The 21,896-nt window shown below is 44.6% G+C and overlaps 2 long non-coding RNA genes across 2 annotated transcripts; one reads left to right on the top strand and one right to left on the bottom strand.

Annotated features, from left to right (window-relative positions):
* Positions 1–2,205: 2,205 nt before the first annotated feature.
* On the top strand, positions 2,206–19,714 carry LOC139614854 (uncharacterized). The gene is made up of 3 exons (XR_011687154.1): positions 2,206–2,970; positions 4,025–4,134; positions 17,314–19,714. It is a non-coding gene; the product is annotated as an uncharacterized lncRNA (long non-coding RNA).
* Positions 5,487–8,596, bottom strand: LOC139614959 (uncharacterized). Its single transcript, XR_011687188.1, has 3 exons — positions 6,842–8,596; positions 6,303–6,710; positions 5,487–6,127 (listed from the first exon to the last, which is right to left on the bottom strand). It is a non-coding gene; the product is annotated as an uncharacterized lncRNA (long non-coding RNA).
* Positions 19,715–21,896: the final 2,182 nt, after the last annotated feature.

Raw genomic sequence — 21,896 nt, 5'->3', positions numbered from 1 at the left:
TGTCACATCTGGACTCCCACTTCTTCTTCTCTCCGCAGCAGCAGCTGATGGAGACTCACATGTGAAGCCTAATCTGCTGCTGCTGGCTGGTTAGAGCTGGTTAGAGCTGGTTAGAGCTGGTTAGAGCCGGTTGGAGCCGGTTGGAGCCGGTTGGAGCTGGCCTTGCTGCAGTGATGTGGGAAGAACAGTGAGCAGGCGTAAAGATTTAACAGCAGCGTGTCTGACTGAGCAGAAAACCAGACACAGACATTAAACTCAGTGTGCAGTGAAGAGCAGAGGGCCTCGTCTTATTAACACACATTAAGTTGTCCTCCAGAGACAGACTCATCACTGGACTGGTACTGGTCTTTAGTGTCAGCTCAGCCACTGTTCCTCCACGAGGTCAGCTGAACAGGACGAACCCAGGTCAGGTCCTGGCTGCTGCACTCAGCTGGATTCAGCTTCACAGTCTGAACACAACGGATCAGAAACGATACAGCTCAGCATGTTCTGAGTCACAGACGTCTGGAGCCAGTCTGAGCTGCTCAGCCTGTCGGCTTCCTGACACACAGGTCTGTACAACTGCTGTGACCTACTGCTCCCTAAAGCATCCATGTTGGGGCGACCCAAAAGCTGAGTGGTTGGGGCGTGTACCACATGAGGGGAAATGCTCTAACAGGCAAGTTGCTGGTTCGACTCCCGACTGTCCCAGCTCTTTCCTCCCTCTCTCTCTGCCTCTTTCCTGTCACTGTCCTATCAAATAAAGGCAATCACCTATCTAAAAAAACAAAAAACAAAAAAAAACATCCATGGTCACAGAGGTTGTGGTGTTTCTGACTTTACCAACCCCAAAATAAAACACGCCAAACATAACCCATATTCTTTCCAACCAGCCCCCCTCTCCTCAGTCCTCTTGGTTTGCCCCAACAAGGCTAACTGAACACGCCAGGCCCTCGTCAGCAGCACTCATGGACGCGTCTCCATGACACCGCTGAAAACTAGAAAACATAACAAACAAAAACATCTTGTGGAAATGGATCAAATATTCGGCACCAATCAGCTAAAGAGGATCCATCTTCATCCAAACACATTAAAAAGAATCATTATCATCAAATAATCAAACGTGCATGTGTCTGAGTGCATGTCTGTATCTGGGAATGTGGGTGCAGGAACTGTGCAGCTCCCTCACACTGTTTTCATTCATTATTATTATAAAAGTATAAATTCTGATCCCTAGAACAAACAGGGGAATGAGGTTTCAGGCCTCGTTTGTAGACACTGGATCACAACGCAGGTGTGAGCATTTACGCCTGCATCAGTAAACAGCCTGAAAATCATGAGCCTGCTGTGGAAGTGATAGTGTTATTATTATGTCCATCTTCATCTCTCGTCCTCCTCCTCCCGCTGCAGGCAGGGATGAGGTCCTGCAGTGTTAATCCGGGCAGGAAGCCTCGGCAGCAGTTTGCTCTCAGCGTGCTCACACTGATAAGGTTCAGGTTCTGCTGCTGCTGCCAGGTCATTTATTTAAAGCTCTGATAAGACCGGTCAGCCGAGTGAGAAGCTCCCTGATCGTTCTTGATGAAGAGACGTCCTGGGTAAGTCGAACTCTCTTCACACAGGTTCCTAAAGGTACCAGGTAAATAAACATGAACCACTCAGCTAATGACACGAGGATCTAGATGAGCTGGTGTTGTTTTCTCCATGTGTTCGTCTCATCGTGACAAAATGTGGTTCTGGAGAAACCTACGATGATGGGAACTGGAGGAGGTTGAGTCTCTCTGTCTGAGAACAACCAGAGAGAAACTGACTTATGATTAGTTTTTATTCTCCACAGATTCAACGCACTGAGTTTAATTTATTTATCTTAACTTCTGCAGTGTTTTATCTAAAGTGTTGATCTCCATCAGAAGATATATTTGTGGTTTTAAGAACCAAAAACCATCCCAGTGTAGTTTTACATCTCCTCCTCTCTGGAGTTTGTGGTGACTCTGTCCAGTCAGTGTGACTTCAATGGAAAAACAGTGAAGACCAGTGGAATCAATAGACACCTTGTGATCCATTCATTACACTTGTCCTCTCCTTCCACAGCTCCATGGAGCCTACACTGCTACATGTGGAGAAAATAGGAAATGAATCAGTTTCTGGTGAAAATAAGATGATGCACTAAAAACCCCAAATATTGGGTATTTTTAATTCTACTCTGGAGTAGAATTAAAAAGAAACTGACACAAAAACTAAAAAAATGTTTTGGTTGCTCGTCTTGCAGATCTCATATCTACAGTTCCTCCTCCACATGTGACCAGCTTCCACGATGACTCCATCTCCTGTCAGCGGAGATCTGTGCCGGGCTGCCAGCCTGAGCCCGGTCCCGCTCCCCCTCTCGGACGCTGGTCGGTGGGGAGAGAAACCAGACGCAGCAGCAGATGTTTCCTGGATGATCGGATCGCAAAACCATCTGTCTGACGTCACGTCATCAGATTGTGTCTGATTACATTAGAGTCAGTGCCACATTCATCTGAATTTATCAAAGGCAGAGAGAGAAACTGAGTGAAAGGAAGACAAAGAGATTCCTGTTGTTTAATCAGTGACAGGAGATGAAGCTGCTTATGTTTGAAAATGAAAACACATTTCAATTAAACCATCACACAGAAGACTGAGAAAATACTCAACAATAAAAACACGGTCCCTGCTCATGTCATGAAATATATACAAGAGACAACACACATAACATGCAAAAGGCAGAAAGTGAGTTTAGTAACACATCAGGTCAGTTTTTATTCATTTACATCAAAGCATAAGGACTGAGCCTCAGCCCAGGTGCTCACAGTCAGACTGATGTGAAGCCCCACCCACCAATCACCTGTTACACCTGGGGCCACACACAGAAACCATGTGTCTGTGCTGCAGAGGGACGAAGACAGAACGTGAGACTGGTCACCTGATCCGGCTCCTGACCATGGCTTGCATGGGGATTTATTTAGAGCAGCCGAGGTAGAGTGAAGTGAAAAAATAAAGAGGAGACAACGTCACAGAGCTTCACTCATTATTGTCACAAGTTTTCACAATTCAAAACTCAGTGTTTAATATTTACTGTGAAGATTCTCATTCTGTGAACTGGCTCCAGAATATTTTAATCAAAACAGCATCACTAACTGTTGCTATCGGTTTCATGAATTAATTAAATACCAAAATGTCTGTGCACATTTCATGGTCATCCGTCCAATAGTTGATTAGAATCTTTGAGTCTGGATCAAAGTGATTCACCAGCAACGGACTGAGCCTTAAAACAGACCAACAGCCAGAGGAAATCTTTCACATCAAGGCCAACAACTCTGCTGTCAGTGTGCTGAAACCACCAGGAGGTTTTATTATTGTAACACCCCCCCCCCCCCCCCCCCCCCCCCCCCCCCCCCCCACCACCACCATCCCTCTCTCTCTCTGGTCATCAGGGATGCTCCCTCGTCCTCTCTCTCTCTCTGCAGGTGGAGGAGTGTGTGATGACTCACGCCTCCAGTGTGAAGGAGAAGAAGAAGAAAGAGGCTGGACCCTGTCTTTATAAATATAGATAAATGCAACTGCCTGCTGATGGAGCTGTCACACACACACACACACACACACACACACACACACACACACTCACTCTGAATGGCTGGGTTGAAATGTTGTGCAGACATTCTTGCTCCTCAGTGCCACCATCAGGTTGATCAGTTATAATCAAATTCAGTCAGATTGTAACCAACTGAATACTGAATATTGTTAATACTACATTGTTATTGAAATGTAGTGGTTTGACCTTCAGGGCCACCGTACTCAGTAGATATGAAGGCCTCATTCTGAGATCATGAAAACACCATGATTCTTAGTTACAGGTGATTGTAACTAATGAAAACATGACTATTATAGGAATCTTACACACTGGTCCTTTAAACTACTACAATCACATCTACTTACAACTGTTTAGATCTACAGCAGATCTGCAGAAGTTTATGAAAGGCTTGACACACACACACACACACACACACACACTCTCTCTCTTTGATCTCAGCAGACAGTGAGGAGACAGATGTGACTGGAAAAGCAGAATGACACCTGGAAACAGCTGGACAGACAGATGTTCTCACCTTTGTGCAGCCTGTGAACTACCAGAAGACTGGGGTACACACACACACACACACACACACACAAATGTATGTTGAGATGACATTTGCAAAAACAGACAGCGATGCTCTGTTCACACCTACTGAGGCCCCCAGGGGCCACATGGTGGCACAGCCACATTAATATTTCTTCTTTTCCTCACACATTAATGAACGGAGGGAATGGATTGTAAATCTTATCTTAACTTCCCCTGTGGTTTATCTGAAGTGTTGATCTCCAGCAGAAGATATATCTGTGGTTTAAGAACCAAAAACCATCTCAGTGTAGTTTTACATCTCCTCTCTTAGGCTTCTCTCTGGAGCTCTAGTAACAACAGGTCAGTCAGCCAATCAGAGGAGAGGATCTGATCCTCTCTTCTGATTGGCTGACTGTTTTCTGAGTGATCCAATAAAAATGAATCAGATTTCAGGTAAACACTCAGAGAAACCAAATCCTGCAAGGGGGGGGGGGGGGGGGGGGGGGGATCTGTACCTGTGGTGGGTGTGAGCCACAGTAGAAAAGTTTACCTTTATTTTCTGTTTGAATAACTTTGTCTCATGTGGACGTTCAGTCTAAGGTACAAAAACATCTCTTCGTTTCTTCCCACATGTGACTGTTAGAGGGGAAAAGAGAAGGAAGCCCATCTTTTCATGGCGTGACTCATCCTTCCAAGAATAGTTTTTCTATATCAGTCTCCATCACTCACACGACTGTGAACTTTGTGATTTACTGATCCCAGTCACTTCCCTCCTCCATGCGGTGTCTGTGTCACTGCTCCTCAGCAGGGCAGCACAGCAGATGTTCATGTTAGATCATTTTAAATTCTTGCCTTATTGGAGGGAGAGTTAAAATTAGCTCAGCAGCACCAGCGGCTCTTCATTCAGAACTTATTACACCCTGAAGAGGCTCGGTCCACAGAGCCGGCAGAGAGGAGAGACAGAGAGTCGTCTCTGTAGAGCCGCTGCGTGCAGGGGAGTGATGGTGACACAGAGGATTTGTCTCAGACCTGTTTGGAATAAAAACATCATGAAAACCTGATTCATGATGCGTTTAAGCTCCATATGAAGTGACAGCGGTGGGTGTGTGTGTTTCATCAAGCAAAGCTGCTGTTGCTACGCTGATGGGGGCGTTCGCAGATACACACAAACACTATAAACACACTCAAGCACCAGCAGCCATATTTGTCTCAAGGTTTTCTACAGGGAAAGTGGAAACGTGATCACGGTGTCGGTTCAGGTGGTGTTTGTGATTGGTCCAGGTGGAGCTGCATGTCTCACCTGGTTGAAACAGGTTGTGTGTGTGTGTCAGATGATTAGAGTGAGAAGAACAGAGCTGCACATTAACTCTGCTTCCATCCATGTATTTAATGTTTTACATATTAAAAACCTGGAAACAGAGAAAATTTGACAATAAACTTGAAATATGCAGAAAAAGGTTTTTACACTTGGCAGAGGTAGAAATGTTTGTGTATCGATAAAAGCAAAATGTGACTTAGTGCAACAGGTGAATAAATGCAGATAGCAAAATAAACCAGGACCAACATACACCTGGTCCTCAGCCCGAGTCTGACCCATATACTCCACATCTGGGCAGACTCCAGCTGTTATCCTCCTCTGTTGGCTGACAGCTGGAGGATTTTCTGTTTGTGCACCATTAGTCCAGACGTGTAAATAACATGATAATCATACTGTAAATGGGCCGGATCTGGGCTGTGGAACCAGCTGTGTCCTGGGCCAGAGGATTTATTTTGCTATCATGATGGTGAACATGAAGCGAGAAGAGATGAAAACATCAGATTTGTTTGGAGCGATGATGATGAGGCTGGAACCTTCCTCACGTTAACACATGAAACAAGCAGACGTCAGATTTCCTTCATGTTTCCCATCGTTTGAGCTTCGACTGGATCTTTGATCACCTCATCTGTCTGTCTCCTCTTCTTCTGCACCGACTGGACCATCCAGAGTCTGTGATGACATTTTATTTCTTGAACACTTTGGCTTCCACACCTCAACTGTAAAAAAAGAATGAGATTTTAGCACTTTTACTCAGTGTTTTGTTGTCTTTGACAGAGGAGGGTTAATTAAGTCATTTGAGAATCGGATTCAGATGGAACCAATTATAATTCTGGAGAACAAATTTGACTAATGTTCGTGACTGTAAATAAACTGAGTGAACAAAATAATTACATTGTGCAAACAGATCACCTCGCAGCTTCCCACTCAGCAGCTGCTCTGTGGAAGACGAGTGGAGCTTCTGCATGTGGTCTGGTTCCGTATGAGAAGTGTTAATGTGACCAGGCTTTAGCCAGGACCAGAACCCTCAGGCTGGTCACGGTCAATGAGGGAGGGAAAGTACTTTGGGTAAACACAGTATATGTGGTATAAATACACAGTGAAGTGCTGAGGTCATGAGAGACGTGGGGTCACACACAGAAGAGATGAGAAGCTCTGAGCTGTGAACTCATTTCACTTCCTGACACTGTGGGTTTCTCCCTCTGAGCCTCTTATCTCCCTCCTCTCTGTCGCTGCTGAGTGAGACTCATCGGTGGTGTAATGGTTCTGTCAAAGGTTTGTTGTCTGAGAGGATTCAGGAGGCTGGAATCAGAGAAAACCTCATCACTTGAGGGTTTTTAAAAAATGAGACATGGTCGACCTGCTGTTTTCTTTTTGTTTCTGATTTGTTTCCCAGACAAAACACAGACGAGTCATTTCTGAAATCCACTTACTATCATCTTACTTCCACCGTCCTTCCACTGTGTTTGTTTTATTTCCAATTTCTTTCCTGTGTGTTGTTATTCACTGTTATTTTCAGGCCAGTCACCTCTGTGTGGAAGATTTCTGGTCTCACAGCGGCTCAGTAAAGTTTCTGTTGTCGAGAAAATCTGGATTATTTTTGACAGTTGCTTTGTCTCCTGCATGAATTAGATTTATTACATATACAGCAGCCTGTGTGTAAGATAAGGCAGTAGATCAATGAAATGTAACAGGCTACATCTGTAAATTTCAAAAATGACAAAAATATATTTTGTGGCTTTGTTTTTGTTAGTAAAGCTGCGTGAATCTTTGTGCTGGGTCTGTTTGTAGGAATGTTTAAAAAAAAAAAGACGGGCATTCAAGTGTTAACGGAGCAACTGCAAGATTCTTCACATTATAAAAAATGTATAAAGTCAGTAATGAACATACATATTCATGTGCAGCAGCCTCTGGAAGACAGATAACATCAGACCTGCAGCAGGAACCAAAGACCTGGAGGATATTAAATATGTTCTTCCCTCCCTGTTCACAGATTCAGCAAACCCTCCCAACAAAACTCACACTCCCAGAATCCCCTGGAGCGCTTGTTAGGTGACATTAAGCTCACTTTCTGTGGCCGCCCTCCTCTGCGTTGACCTTTACTTGGTTTCCCTGCTGGATTCTTCTCCTCCCCACACGGCGAAGCCATTTAAATAACATCACCTCCGTGGACACATGATCACGTTTAATGAGGGACTCTGTGCGTGCTTGTAATTTTATAGTTATCTTTAGCATAATTAGATATAATTCAGGTGACATTTACTCTGCAGAGGTTTGTCGTAGAGCTCCACAAACCTGCTGTGAGGAGGGTAAATGAGATGGTCTCTTGAAGAGTTGAACTGAGGACGACGGGACCTGGTTTAGAGGCCTGAACACGTTCCTTGGACAGCTGCTACTGGTTTCAGTGGTTTTTCACAACTCACAAAATCATTGCATTTTATGGTTTATAAAGTGAAATATAGGAGGTATAGTATAGTTTGTTGGAGTCTAGAAAGTAAAGCAATGTTGCTAAATGTAAAGATTTAGTTAACTCTGCAGAATGATGTGAAAGTTTGGACCATCTTCTCACAGTCTGGAGGATTTTTCACAGAGAAAACACAACAGTACGTCTCCACACTGTCAGTGTGTCTGTTCTGTCACGTCTGCTCCAGCAGGAGAGCTCTGAAGCTAACTAGCTGGCTAACAGAAGCTAGCTGCAGTAACAGCAAAATGAAACTTCTGGCTCAACATAAACCTGGGTCATCGGCCCGAGCCCGGCCCGTTAACATTACGATTATCAGATGCTGCTTCCACATCTGGACCAACTCTGGCTCATGCTCAGACAGTCTTCCAGCTGTGAGTCCATTCTGGAGGAAACCTGTCGGAGTCATTCATAAAAATATGTTTTTATGTTCAAATAAGAAATGAAGGTAAAAACAGGTGGAGGGAAAAGAGGTCATCCAGACGCCCTGCTGTATCTGTAGGATCTGTTTCTCCTCCCCTCAGGCAGTGATCCTGCAGGGCTCTCGCTCACTGGCAGATCTCCCTCCCACACTTCTGTCACCAGCTGGACATGTCTTGTCATTTCCAGCAGAGATTTGTGGTGATATTTGCTAAATAAATAAACTGCTGCTGTTACTGTAAAAGCGCTTCATGTCTCTCATTATCTGAAGGCGGATCAGAGAGCGAAGGCTAATGATGTCACTGGGGACATTTAATGTGACATGACCTGAACACTGTCCCCACAGAGGAGGCTTTATCCCTGCTGCTGTGATGTCCTGCAGTGTGTTGACTCTAACAACAGATGATTGTTGGGACTCTAGCGATCGTGCTGCAGCTTCGTTTCAAAGCGGCAGGATGAAGGCAGGAGAGTGCAGCTTGTTTGGAGTGAAAACTTCTGAATGGAGTGTTTAACTGAAGTGGCTGAGTGGGCGCCAGTGAATGTTTCTCAACAAGCAGCACTGAATGATGCTGAGCAAACAACTGAGAGTGGCTGAGGAAAGAGCAGCTCCTCTCTCAGTGGATCAGGGCTCAACAGATCTTTAAAGTCCAAACCACAAATCATATGTCAGCTTTCTTCGTAGATGGTGTTTATTAATAAAGTTTTATTATCTAAAAAGGAAGAAAAAAGGTCTTTATGGTCACATCAGGTCTCCACCTTTATCCCTCATCCTGAATCAGATTTCTAATAAAGGTGAGTGTGTGTGTGTTGGTGTGTGTGTGTGTGTGTCCCTTGAGCCACAATATAGAAGTAAAAACATGACCTTTGACCTTTCTATAGTCCTTGAGTTTCCTGTCAATCAGCTCATTATCAACAGGAGCCCTGAGTGGTTCCCTGTGCTGGGAGGTGGGAGGGAGCATATATAACACATCCTGACGTCTGCAGGAGTTGGAGAGTGCGTCCCATTATACTCACCTGGTTATCTATATCCTCCTCTTCCTCACAGAGCTGTGAGCGGGACTTCATACTCTCTTCAGACTCTTCATAGTAAACGGCTTCTATCGATTTGAGTCAGAGCCAGAGCCAGAGAGTCTGACGCTGAGGAGGGAGACGGCGCAGGTGTCACCATGACAACTTATCCTCCGCTGATCTGCCGAAGTACAAAGTGACGTGTGTGTGTGTCAGTGTGCGTCAGAGGAAGCAAATCTGAGGTTATCGCGTTTGTACCTGAGACACATTAGAGTGTGAGGCGTGAACGTGGAGCCGGAGCATCAGGTCCAGAGTCGTTCTTCTGAGGCTGTGAGAGGATGATGGTGCTGAGGCGGTGAAGCCTCCGGGCGTCAGGCAGCAGCCATCACAGCTGCAGGCGGCTGCCTCCAGGTCCGCTCTGCAAGGGACAAACCCTGACGTCTGATCTGTCACAGTAAAATAATAAGTCGTCTTCACTCCGAGGTGCAGCAGGTACTCACCATTAATGAGAGTCAACTGCACGAGGTGCGATTATTTACTTTGTGCAATTAGGAAAAGAATAAAAAATGAGAGAATGTTAGCGGTGAAAGAAGAAGGTGTTTCACTTTTAACTCAGCTGTTTATGTGTTTGTCTGTGTTTCCAGTCATTTCTGCTCCAAAACACAAGAGTGCTGCAAGAGGATGAAGGTATTTCTCAAAATGGCGGCGTGTTCCTCTCATGGGTTTTCTCTTCTAAACTAAGAGGTATTTCACCGTCTTTGACTCACATTACGATGTGACATGAGTCATACGGGTAATTAACGTGAGTCAGAGTTTGACTTGAATCTATGATCTTCATCATTATAAAAACAGCAAGTACAGTTAATTGAAGTGATTCTACATTTTCTCCTCCAGTGTTTTATCTGAAGTGTTGATCTCCATCAGAAGATATATGTGTGGTTTTATCTCAGTGTAGTTTTACATCTCCTCTCTCAGGTTCTCTCTGGAGCTCTAGTAACAACAGGTCAGTCAGCCAATCAGAGGAGAGGATCTGAGCCTCTCTTCTGATTGGCTGACTGTTTTCTGAATGATTCAATAAAAATATAGCAGCTTTCATGTAAGAGAAACGAAATCCTGTAAGGTTGGATGGTGGGTCCAGGTGGGTGGGGCTTGGGGTGGGGCTGAGGGCGGTGACTGCTTCGTTGTGACATCACAAAGTTCCAGAAGTCCTGACGGCTGGTTTTAAGGCTCAGTGTCTGAATACAGGCTGTGTGCATTTCTCTGTGGACTGAGGCTTTGATACTTTCACAGTATTAATATAGAACCTAGACCTGCTTTATAATCACAAACACATGGACATCTACCTTTAGACTGTGGAGCTTTAATGCCGTCCAGTCTGCTGTCATTTTTATTTTCTGTGGAACAAACGTCCTGCAAATGAAATCCTAATTAAATCTGAAAGTCTTTCCTGAATTTGAGTCGCCCTGTGGACACTGATGTGTACAGTCTTCAGTGTGAGCTCTTAAATGTTTACTTGTATTAAATTGTGTCTCAGAGCTGTTTCCCTTCCATGTAATGACATTAGGTTCTGTTGCAGCTGTAATTGTTTCCACAGTATTAACTGGAGCCCGAGACACAGCAGCTCCTTCAGCTGTGACATCACGGTGAAGATCATTTGTGTTTTCATTTAAAGGAACAAAAAAATCAAAAGAAAGAGGAAGCAGAGCAGGGAGGAGAAATCAGGACTCAACACAAAGTTTGTGCATGTTTTTTCTTCTTCTTTCAGCCCATGTGAGACGGCTGAGCGTCGACCTAATGTATGTAATGTTCCCGCTCTTTTAGCTCCGTGTTTGGTGAACAGGTGGAGGACAGTTTTTTTTTTTTTTACAGTGAACCAAAACAGTAAAAATGTCTGTTGTTAAAACTCAGAGTTGTAGATTCATCCACAAACACACGGACTCCTGCTGAGCGTCAGCGCTCTGTGTTTGACTTGGTTACAGAGATGCAGCACACGCTCAGAATGAAATGTCAGACAACCTTTAGACGGGCACATCGATTAGATGAGTCAGTGACAATTTAGACGAGGCTAACGGGCTCTGGAGGCTCGTCCGCTGCCTGGTGAGTCAGGGCTGCGCAGGCCACGGACAGGAGGTTCATCCCCACAGTTACTCCTTCTGCTTCTCACTGTGTTGAATGCTTTTCTCCATTTGTTTGGTCTTTATTAGACAGTGATGGCGCAGATACAGACAGTTAAATTTAAAAGCTACACAAACAATGAAGGGTCGCTCTGAAAGTAGCAGCTCAGCTCAGCCACCTGATGATTCCACCTCACCTGCCCTGAAGGGATTTCTTTCTGCCTTGCTCTGGATTGGTTTCCTTGTTTTGTTCTTCAGTTTTGATTTGCGGCCTCACCATCCATTAGGTTTTTTTTTTTTATGTATTTATTGTGTGTGTGTGTGTGTGTGTGTGTTTTATTATTTGAATAAATCCTGAACTGTCTGCTGCTCTGTGTCTGCACTTGGCTCCAGAAATCCTTCAAACGTAACAATATGAAGCCGTAGGGAACATCTTGGTGTCAGAAACCCAGGGAACATCTGGAACATCTATCAAACATGACTGTTAAGGATAAAGCTGTAACACTTTCATCTCCAAATTTACAACATGCACACTGCATTAGTTCATCATTGTTTCCTCTCCATCAACACTTTTAATAAAAATCACAGCTCAACCCTCACATGAGTCCTGTGGGTGTGTAAACCTTTCATTTGTGAAACACCGAACACACCCGGAACCTTTGAGCTCACATTGTTTAAAACGTGTTCTGGTGACTGTTCACTCTGTAAGTTTAAATGTGCAGAAGAAACATCACCTCTGCACTTTAAACTGCTCCACTCACAGAGCGTGTGTGTGTGTGTGTGTGTGTGTGTGTGTGTGTAACCTTGAGCTGCTGCCGTCGTTCTCACATTCTCTTCAGACCTGAGTTGTGCTGGAAGTTTGATGGAAATGCCTCTGGGTCCTTGTTCCAACGTGAAGCCAACGCAGTAAAATTGTCAGCGTGTTGACAAAGTGAGGTGTGTGTCTGAAACGCTGCACAACTGTGTGTCCGCTCTGTCCTCTGCTCTTCTTGTCCGTACCGTCCTTATTCTGACATTTACTGCTGGAAGTGAGAGAGAAACGTCCTCTGCAGTTCTTCTGTTTGTCCTGGTGTCTCTGAATCAACAGTGACACTGAAGACACAGATAAAGCGGTGATGGACGGACCCGTCTGGAGTGTTTGCATCGTTCCAGGGCAGATTCATCGCTTTGGGATCAAGTGCTGCATTTTTGATTTATCACGTCCATGAACTGATGTTGTTGTATATTGCCTGACATTCGCTTTGCATCACCAGCTGTTCCCGCCCTTACTGCTGCATCACAAAGCGTGGATCCTGTCGCCTAGCAACCTTGACAACATGCAACTTTTTTCTCACAGACACTTGAGGTTTTAAGGTCCTTGGTTTTAACAGATGTACTGTTACTGTTTAACTGAGCTGAAACACAACACGGACACTTAACAGTGTGATCCTCAGTCTGTGTTGTTTGCTGACATCTTATTTTGATTACTGGTGAACAATGAATCTTGGGATATGTTGGTCCACAAAGGATCCACCTGTTGGAGCCACATTTCTTGGTCACATGAAGGAGCCTTTGAAACGGGACAGTCTCATTGCGCTGCTGTGACAGTCTTTAAATGCAGCCTCTGAACTCACAACCACAGCACAACGTGGTGCATCTGTAGTGGGTGAAATATGTGAACGTGACCTCACTGTCCTGAGCTCTGTGGAGAACCTTTCACCTTTGGAACCTTTGGAACATGAAGAATCTTAACCTGAGGAAAAAAGGACAAAATCAAAGCTGCAAACAGGAAAACAACATGAACCGACAGTGACACACAGAGCGGGGCGTCACAGCATCAGTGAGCCACACTGCACACAGTCCTCATACTGTGTGCTGAGGCCGCCTCTCGACCTTTGGTGAATGTCACACGTCTCTGTCTCTGGCTGTGAACTGGCTGCTAACACAGACAGACAACATGAAACCGTGCTTCAGTCGAAGTCTGGTCCTTCATGTTTAAAAGATGTTTCTGATGTGTCGTCTTCCTCATGTGTAGTTATCTCATAGTCAGGTCTTTTACAGGCTGGATTTGTACTGAGCTGAATCATCTGCAGCTGCAGATAAAATCATGACTTCATCACATTCACACAGCAGAAATGAAAGGTAGAAGTTCCCAGTGACGGGGAACATGAGGACCAGTTAATGAAGAAATGTCGACAAAAGGTTGTTATATTCAAGTGCAGCCACACAACATCTGTTATCGTCCAAATGAGCTGCAGGCGTGTTAAAGAAAAGTCATCAAAACAAGTTGAACCTGTCAGAAAAGAGTCTGCTGGGATGAAGGGTGACCGATGGATCCTGTGCACATTCAGCTGACTGACGCCAACCCAAGTGTCGGAGCTTCACTGGAGGTGAAAGCCCACTGTCAGGTGTGTTTCACTTCATCTAGGTATAAACACATAAACTGGGTGAGGGTTATTATTCATCAGTTCATCGAGTCATCAAGACGACAATGACGACCATGCGAGGGTGACACCTGTAGCCAGAGGCCTGACGGACAGAGACAAAGTCTCTTCTGGCTGCTCAACAACAACAACAGTCGTGTGTTGCTGCGTCATCTCTCTGTGTCGAGCCGTGAAGATGGTTTCAGATTGGCTGCAGTGGATCCAGGCTGTCTGTGAGGTCGCCGCGGCGCTGCGTTGGTAAACACATCCATCAGACTGAGGCTGTGGACACTGAGACCCCCACACACAGCCTCATATGTCACAATGTGAATCTCATGCACTGTGGGGGTCCTGGACTCTGTGGTGGTGGAGAACAGAAGCAGTGACACATGGTGGAGGATGTGTTGCTCTCCACCTGCTGTGATGCACAGAAACATGACGGGTGGAGCTCGGTCACTGAAGATGAACGTAGTGGCTGTTTGGTGTTTGACAATGTCCACCAGACTGAAATATCTCAAACACCATTGGATGGATTGTCAGGAAATTTGGTAGAAATGTTGATGGTTCCCAGAGGATGGATTCATGATCCTCTAGGTTTTCCTGTAGCTCCATCATCAAATGTTTTATTGTTTATGACCAAATACATGCAAAACTAGCCTCCACTGATCATCAGCCTCAGCTGTGCCTTTTTGTTTAGTGATAATTTATTATTAATTATGATTCGACCCAGCATTTAACATCAATCCTTAGCTGAAATTATTATTAAACATTTCCAATAACCTGAGTGAGTGGGCAAATCGCAGACTGTCACATCTGCACTGACACAGCTACGACCTCTGTCACTGCAGGTGTGATGCTGTTAATAAAGGTTAATTGACAGTGTAATTGTGTTTTCCACAGAGAGCTGTGATGGAGACGTCATTGCACCAAGGTCATTTTCCCATTCATCAGTTCTAATGCTTGTCAGAAACAACGCGAGTCTAAAACAACAGCAGCTACACAGGCCATTAAACTCTGCAGGAGCATTGTTGTTTCTTTTATCTTGGAGCTCACAGAAATTTCCTCTCATGTTAATTTGACTTTCAGAGCGTGGTGCTGCTTTGCTCTGGTGACTGAGAGGAGTCTGGATGCCAGCGGCTCTGACTTTAATAGAATACAGAGAACCAGGAAAGTAACTCTGGAGGGAAATGGAGTGTGACACAAGTGCTAAAAACGCCTGCGTAACTTCTCTCAGGAGGCACCTGGAGAGGACGGAGGTCTCACTCTGTTCAGAAAAAGGAGGCTTCTTCAGTGACCTGCAGCTGGGATGACATCAGGGATTAAAGCTGACAGTCTGAAGCTCTTTGCAAAAAAAAACAAAAAAACAAAAAAATACAAGAATCAAAAGCAAAACAAAAAAACAGAATTACCTCATCGTGGTTGTATATGTCCCTGTGTATCCAGAGTCATATAAAATAATCACACTGACCTTTGACCTTTGACCACCAAAATCTAATCAGTTTGACCTTGAGTCCAAGTGGACATTTTTGTCAAATTTGAAGAGGTTCCATGAAGACGTGACTGAGATACTGTGTCCCTGAGACTGGGCCGGACGCCCTGGTGACAGTCACACTGGCTCTAGAGGAACAGTGTGTTCAGATCTGACTGAGCTGCGACTCTGAGCAGAACACGTTTTGAAGACAGATTCTGCTGTAGTTCAGCTTCCTGTTGTTTTCAGAACACCTTCATATTCCTTCATGTCTCCCTCGGGCTCTGAGAACCTGCCCTGGAGTGATGCTGCTGTCTCCGATACCTGCAGACGTGTTGACACCCCTCACCGAGGAATGGCCCCACCCCCCTCTGTGTGATTTACATACAGACGGTTTCACCCTGAGATCAAAGTTGTGTTTGATGCAGGGCCGTGTGTCGTGTCGTGTCAAAGCACGGAGGACGTCGCTCTGTACGTGACAGAAACACGACTAATTGGCAAACAGCTGCCAACTTACACAACCAGGGGACATTTGGAGCCGTGTTCGTTCGCTCTGCTTTTAGCTCTGTTTTGGTCGGTTGTCTTTGATCCATGGAAAAAGAATTACATTTAAAACAACAGCAAATAGGAGGTTTCTCCTCAATAGTGTGTAAACCACAGGATTAGAATGAAGAATGAGAACAAACAAATTTAACTTCATATTTTCTGATGCTCTAAAGATTTAGTTTACATGTGGGTTGTTTGGAAACACTGTAGGAAACACAGGCCTGTCATGGTGGATATAGGAGAGAACACTTAAAGCTCCACACAGTCTAAAGGTAGATGTCCATGTGTTTGTGATTATAAAGCAGGTCTAGGTTCTATATTAATACTGTGAAAGTATCAAAGCCTCAGTCCACAGAGAAATGCACACAGCCTGTATTCAGAAACTGAGCCTTAAAACCAGCTGTCAGGACTTCTGGAACTTTGTGATGTCACAATAAAGCAGCCAGTGTCAGTGTTTACCTGAAATCTGCTATATTTTTATTAGATCACTCAGAAAACAGCCAGCCAATCAGAAGAGAGGCTCAGAGGCAGAGGGTCACATCACAATTGTAAAAGAGTAAGAAAACCAGCAAATAATCACTGTGGAGAAGTTGGAAGACTCTCGGTCTCTCTCTCAAACTGTTGATTCAGTTTTTAATCACCTCCTAACTCCAAGCTAATCCAAATATGGTCAAAGAGGTGGGGCGTGGGTGGAGCAGAGACGTTGCATGTCAGTTTGTGGCAGGCATACACTCACCCACCTGTCACTCAAAGAGGCCACGCCCTCAATTCTCCATCACTTTAGTCCTTAATAAAATGTAAACAGGTGAGTTGTGTAAATTCAGCCGTACAGGTGTCATGAAGGAGGAAATGATCTCTAGAGACCAGAACAGTTTCTGTACCAGGCTGTAAACATGTTTCTTTCTGCTGTAAAGTTGGACATTTGAACATGGGAGTCTGTGGGGACTGACTCACTGCTGGAGCCAGACTCTAGTGGTCGTTAGAGGAACTGCAGCTTTTGCAGGGTTTGTTTCGTGTTTCACACCTGGAGGTTGATGCTGGACTAGTTGGATGTAGCATTGAGCATTTAGCTCCGAGCACAGCTGGGCCTGATACAGTTGCAGAGCAGGAATTGTGGCTTCAGAGTCTTTGTCTAAGTTTCCTCTGCCTCTGTCAAAGAGGTTGTTTGTCACCTCACTGGTTTATCAGCAGGATGAACAGATTAAATTTACCGATGAACAACTGAGGAAAAGAACTAGGTGTTCCTAACAAACTGACAGTATGGTTGTGTATACATGTGTGGGTAAACTGTATGAGTGTACAGGTATATAATAATATTATAGTGTGTGCATCACTAAAGCAAACACACAACATACTAATAGAGCACCTGGGCTCATGTTCCAACCAAGCTCTTCACTCCTGTGTGTGTGTGTGTGTGTGTGTGTGTGTGTGTGTGTGTGTGTTTGCTCTCAGCTGATGTATTGTTTTGATTCTCTTTCATTTGCAGGGCCAATTATCCTGCGTTTCCCAGCAGCAGACTGAAGAACTGAGAGTCGCCATGACAACCTCTCCCTCTCTTTTCTTTCTATAGGACCGGTCACATCAACATTTACAGCAACAAACGTTTACACCACATTCACTTCATTGAAATGACTGGTCACCATCAGTGGACTCGGTCTTCATTCAACCACTCAAACCTTTATTTAAACCGGGACGGCCACGGAGAGCGAACAGTGCTGGAAGCATCACAGCAGCAGAGAACCTGTGTTGGTTTTGTTTTGACTTGAACTCTTCAGATGTGGATTCTGGCTCCTTCAGTTTCACAGTTACTTGTTCTCTGTGGACACTGGAGCCACTTACTCCTCTGAAGACTCTCTGATAAGTTTTGTCACTTATGTGAGCAAAAATCTGATGTTTTCTTTTCCATTGGTTTTTCAGCTTTTCTTGTTTCGCTCCTCTTTGACTTGATTCTGCTGATTCCTTCTAAACCATCTGATTATTCTGTTCATTCAGACTTTTTAAGAATTGTTTGTGCTTTTCTTTCTTTGCCTCTTCTGTCTTCTCCTTTTTATCTTTTTCATTTCTCTCTTTATTTCTCTTCCTTATTTTTCTCTTCCATCTTTTGTTTCCTGTCTCAAACACACAGTGTGATCCAACCTGTCCTCCGACCTGAACAACGTTTTTTCAACCCTCTGACTCGACCAATAGGAGCGTCTCCTGAAATAGTGCCCCTACTCCCCTCGGTCTACCGGACCTTGGTTGTCATGGTTACACAAATAAACACTCATTGCTAGGTTTAGGAAAATATCATGATTTGGGTTCAAATAAATTCTTCCTCAACGTGAGACGATCTTTGTTGTCATGGTTACAATAATAACAGTGAACGGTCATGGATAATAGAAACAACACAGACTGCTACTGTCACATGGGAATCGAACACCGCTCAGTGTGTTGTTGGACTAAAGGCAGGGGAGCATTAAAAGCTGAACCTGCTTTCAAGAACAGCATTTCCTCTGTGTCGGTGGTCAGTGTGGTTACCAAGGTGAGGACAGTGACTGACACCTGCAGGATTTCAACATCATTCTCAGGACCCACATCAGCATTCCCATTAATCTGAAGCCACTGTGCTGCTGCAGCGGGGCTCCTGGGTTCACTGAAGGAGGCACAGATGGAGTTTACTGTGATCACACGTCACTTTGGAACAAAACTTGATTTCAGCCAGAAGCAGCTTCTTGTTAGTTTCCAGTGATTTGCAGGTTAAAAGAATCATCTGGTCTGAAGTGGACTGGTTTTCACAGCATTTCAGTGCCTGTGTTTCAGTGTGTGGTTGACTGCTGCTTCACACTTCACTGTTCAACTTGTAACTGTCAGACAAGTTCAGCCTCATTTAACCAGAACATCTGAAAGGACCCTGTAAGACTCTGAAAGTTAAATCTGTTTTTTCTTTTGAAACTTTTGAAACAAATTCAACCTCTAACAAATGAAAAGTTAAATTCATAACCAACATGACCAGTCATGGCTCATGTTATCTAATATTAGCAAACTTTGGTTTGGTTCCAGCTGCCATGGCGCCGCGGAAGCTGCCTCGGTGTGTTGGTGCGCACTTTTTTGTCTTATTTTCTTTGTAAATTCAGTTTCTGCTTTGGTTTCCGGAGCTCTTTCACCAGAGAAGAGCTCATTAACATCAGAGAAACAACTCCAGAGGATTTTTTCCACCTTTCTCGACTCATCTGTGGAATTATTGGACATTTTGGTCAGAGGTCACTGACCGCTGCTCTCGCAGTGAAACGCCGGAGGAGAGGAAAACGTGCCGGTGCGCTTGCGCGTCTCCGCCGGCGCGGACTCCGCACACCGCTCCCAGGTATCTCTCTCTCCAAGGTGCGTTCACTGCCCAACAAGCTGGATGAACTTCAGCTACTGGTGCAGAAGAACAGAGACTTTTCCTCATCTTCCGTCCTGTGCTTCACGGAGACGTGGCTGTGTGGATCGATCCGGACTCTGTGCTGGAGCTGGCCGGCTTCCAGCTCTTCAGAGCGGATCGCGACACAGAGCTGTCCGGCAGAACGAAAGGTGGAGGAATGTGTTTTTATGCTAACAGTGGCTGGTGCAGAGACGTGACAGTGATCCTGCAGCACTGTTCTCCTGACCTGGAGACTTTCATCATAAACTGCAGGCCCTTCTACTCCCCCCGTGAGTTCACCTCAATCATTCTGGTCGGTGTTTACATCCCACCACAGGCCACAGCAGATACTGTGTGTGGAGCGGACCAACCCGGACTCCGTAGTTATTGTCCTTGGTGACTTTAACAAAGGGAACCTCAGCCACGAACTGCCCAAATACAGACAGTTTGTTAATTGCCCGACCAGAGAGGGGAACACTCTGGACCACTGTTACACCACAATCAGTGGTGCTTATCACGCCGTCCCCCGGGCTGCACTGGGCCACTCTGACCATGTCATGGTCCACCTGATTCCCACATACAGGCAGAAACTAAAACTGTGTAAACCTGTTGTTTACAAGAACCTCCAAGAACCTCCAATTGCACCAATCACCAAAACAAATCCCTTGTATGTGGAAACATACTTGGCAATAAAACTGATTCTGATTCTGATTCTGGTACTTAAACTATTTTTACAGCAAAATGAGCAGTTTTTTTTTAAATGTGGGTAAACCTGCTAAAAAAAGGCAGACAGTGTCTGAGCCTCCGTGACTGTGTGTTTTTGAAACTTATTTCGAGGCAGCAGCTCATTCTGTTTCCCAGAGCAGTGTCTAACAGGTGTGTTTACACTGTCTGTGCTCTGAAAGATGGGAAAGTGGTGAAAATTAGCGAGTTCACCTCAATGCTGATCAGAGCCGGAGTCGATAAATACCTGTGTCTACTGCAGAGTCATGTGACCTGGGTGGGAATGCTGATTCCATTGCTGACAAAAGCCCAATGTTCGCAGGACTTAGCAGGTTTTTTTGCCCAAAGGAAAAGGGGCTTTATGACTCTTCCCAACTCTACATTTTGCAACATTTCAATAAATTTAGCACAAATAAAAAATATGTGTTGAGTGTCAGTGTTTGACCACATGAAGCAGCTATTAGCAGCTATTAGCCAGTACAGCACTATCTTCTAGTGTTGACTGTTTCCTGCAGATCGTCTTCTGGACGGTGGTGTCACCGATCACAGCTGAAATAAAAGCAGCTTCATAAATCAGCATATTTCTGCTCATCTTCAGATTTCTACAGGTGGATACAGTGTCTTCCCTCCTCCCCGAGAAGCAAGCAAACACAGTAACATAGCTGCATGGGTCTGGGTCTGTAATAATTAAATACATGAATAAAATAAACAGATTTAATACATGTAACTCAGAGTGTGGAGAAATGAAGGGAAATGTTAACATGAAAGAACTGATGCTGGTCCTCCTTCATCAGGGCTGCTCAGGTTGTGTGGTTGTGGGACAGATGTGCTGATGTTTTGGAGGATGTGGTTTGTGCTGTTGAGCTGTTTTGTGTGACACTGACTTTTTCTATTATTTTGTTTAATAAAAAAACTGTTTAATCAAATCAGCAGCTGATGCAACTAAAGGAGCAGCATGTTCTCGCAGAGGGAAAGTCAAGGAAAGTCTCACACACACACACACACACACACACACACACAGTGAAACTTTCGTTCCGGTTGTGTGTGTGTGTGTGTGTGTGTTTGCTTGTGGGTGTGTGAATGTGGGGGTGAGAGATTCGATTTAGCTCGTCTTTTATTATTTCGTGTTTATGAGCTATTTTATTAAAGCACATGTCAGTCGTCTTCCTCCTCCTCCTCCTCCTCTTCCTCCTCCTCGTCCTCGGATAATAAGAGTCGGGCTGTGTGAAGAGGAGTTCTCTCTGGGGAAGCCTGATCACATGAGGAGATGTTCTGATATAAAAATGTGATAATCAACACTTGAAAATGTCCCCGAGCTTCTTCCAGAAATCTGATTTAGTGAGGATCGAATTAGATTTTATCATTAAACACATCAGAAGACTCTCATTCAGTCCAGCAGAAGTGACACAGTGACAGGGGGCTGTGGGGGTGGGGTTGGTCTGCTTGCAGCTGCAGGAGAGGTGGAGTGAGGAGAGGGCTGATGGGAGCAGAGCCAGGTGAGATGATTGATCAGCTGCTGCTCGTTGTCTCATCACACTCGCCCTTAAACCTGTGAAAACAACCCCTGAGAAACAACAGAAAGGAATTCTGTCCTGCTGGATGATGGACGCCTCTGTCACAGGTCACAAATCTGCCTGAAGTCACATGATTCACTAACATTCATGTACACATTTTGCTTTTATTGGTTCACAAATTTTCAACCTCAGCCAAACATAAAAACTTTAGTTTAATTTATAAATTGACAGTGGTGATAAAACAGGGATGAAAACAGTCAGAGATGGGTGTATTTACACCTGTTTAACTGGTGAGAACGAATCAGGTTTCAGTCTGTACTGATGTTTTTGAGACGTGACACCTACCGGATATTTTCCAAAACACATCAGTGACCAAGTGAAAATTGGGTCTAAGCTTTATTCCAGAAATTACAGCAAAAGATGAATTTCTAAAATGCTGAACCTTAAACATGA

This window comes from Trachinotus anak, unplaced genomic scaffold (genome assembly GCF_046630095.1).
Source record: "Trachinotus anak isolate AG129_WGS33_773 ecotype Australia unplaced genomic scaffold, CSIRO_AGI_Tana_v1 ptg000039l, whole genome shotgun sequence".
In the NCBI taxonomy this organism is placed as follows: domain Eukaryota; kingdom Metazoa; phylum Chordata; class Actinopteri; order Carangiformes; family Carangidae; genus Trachinotus; species Trachinotus anak.
The sequence above is the reverse complement of the archived record's forward strand: the minus strand, read 5'-3'. Positions and strand labels throughout refer to the sequence as shown.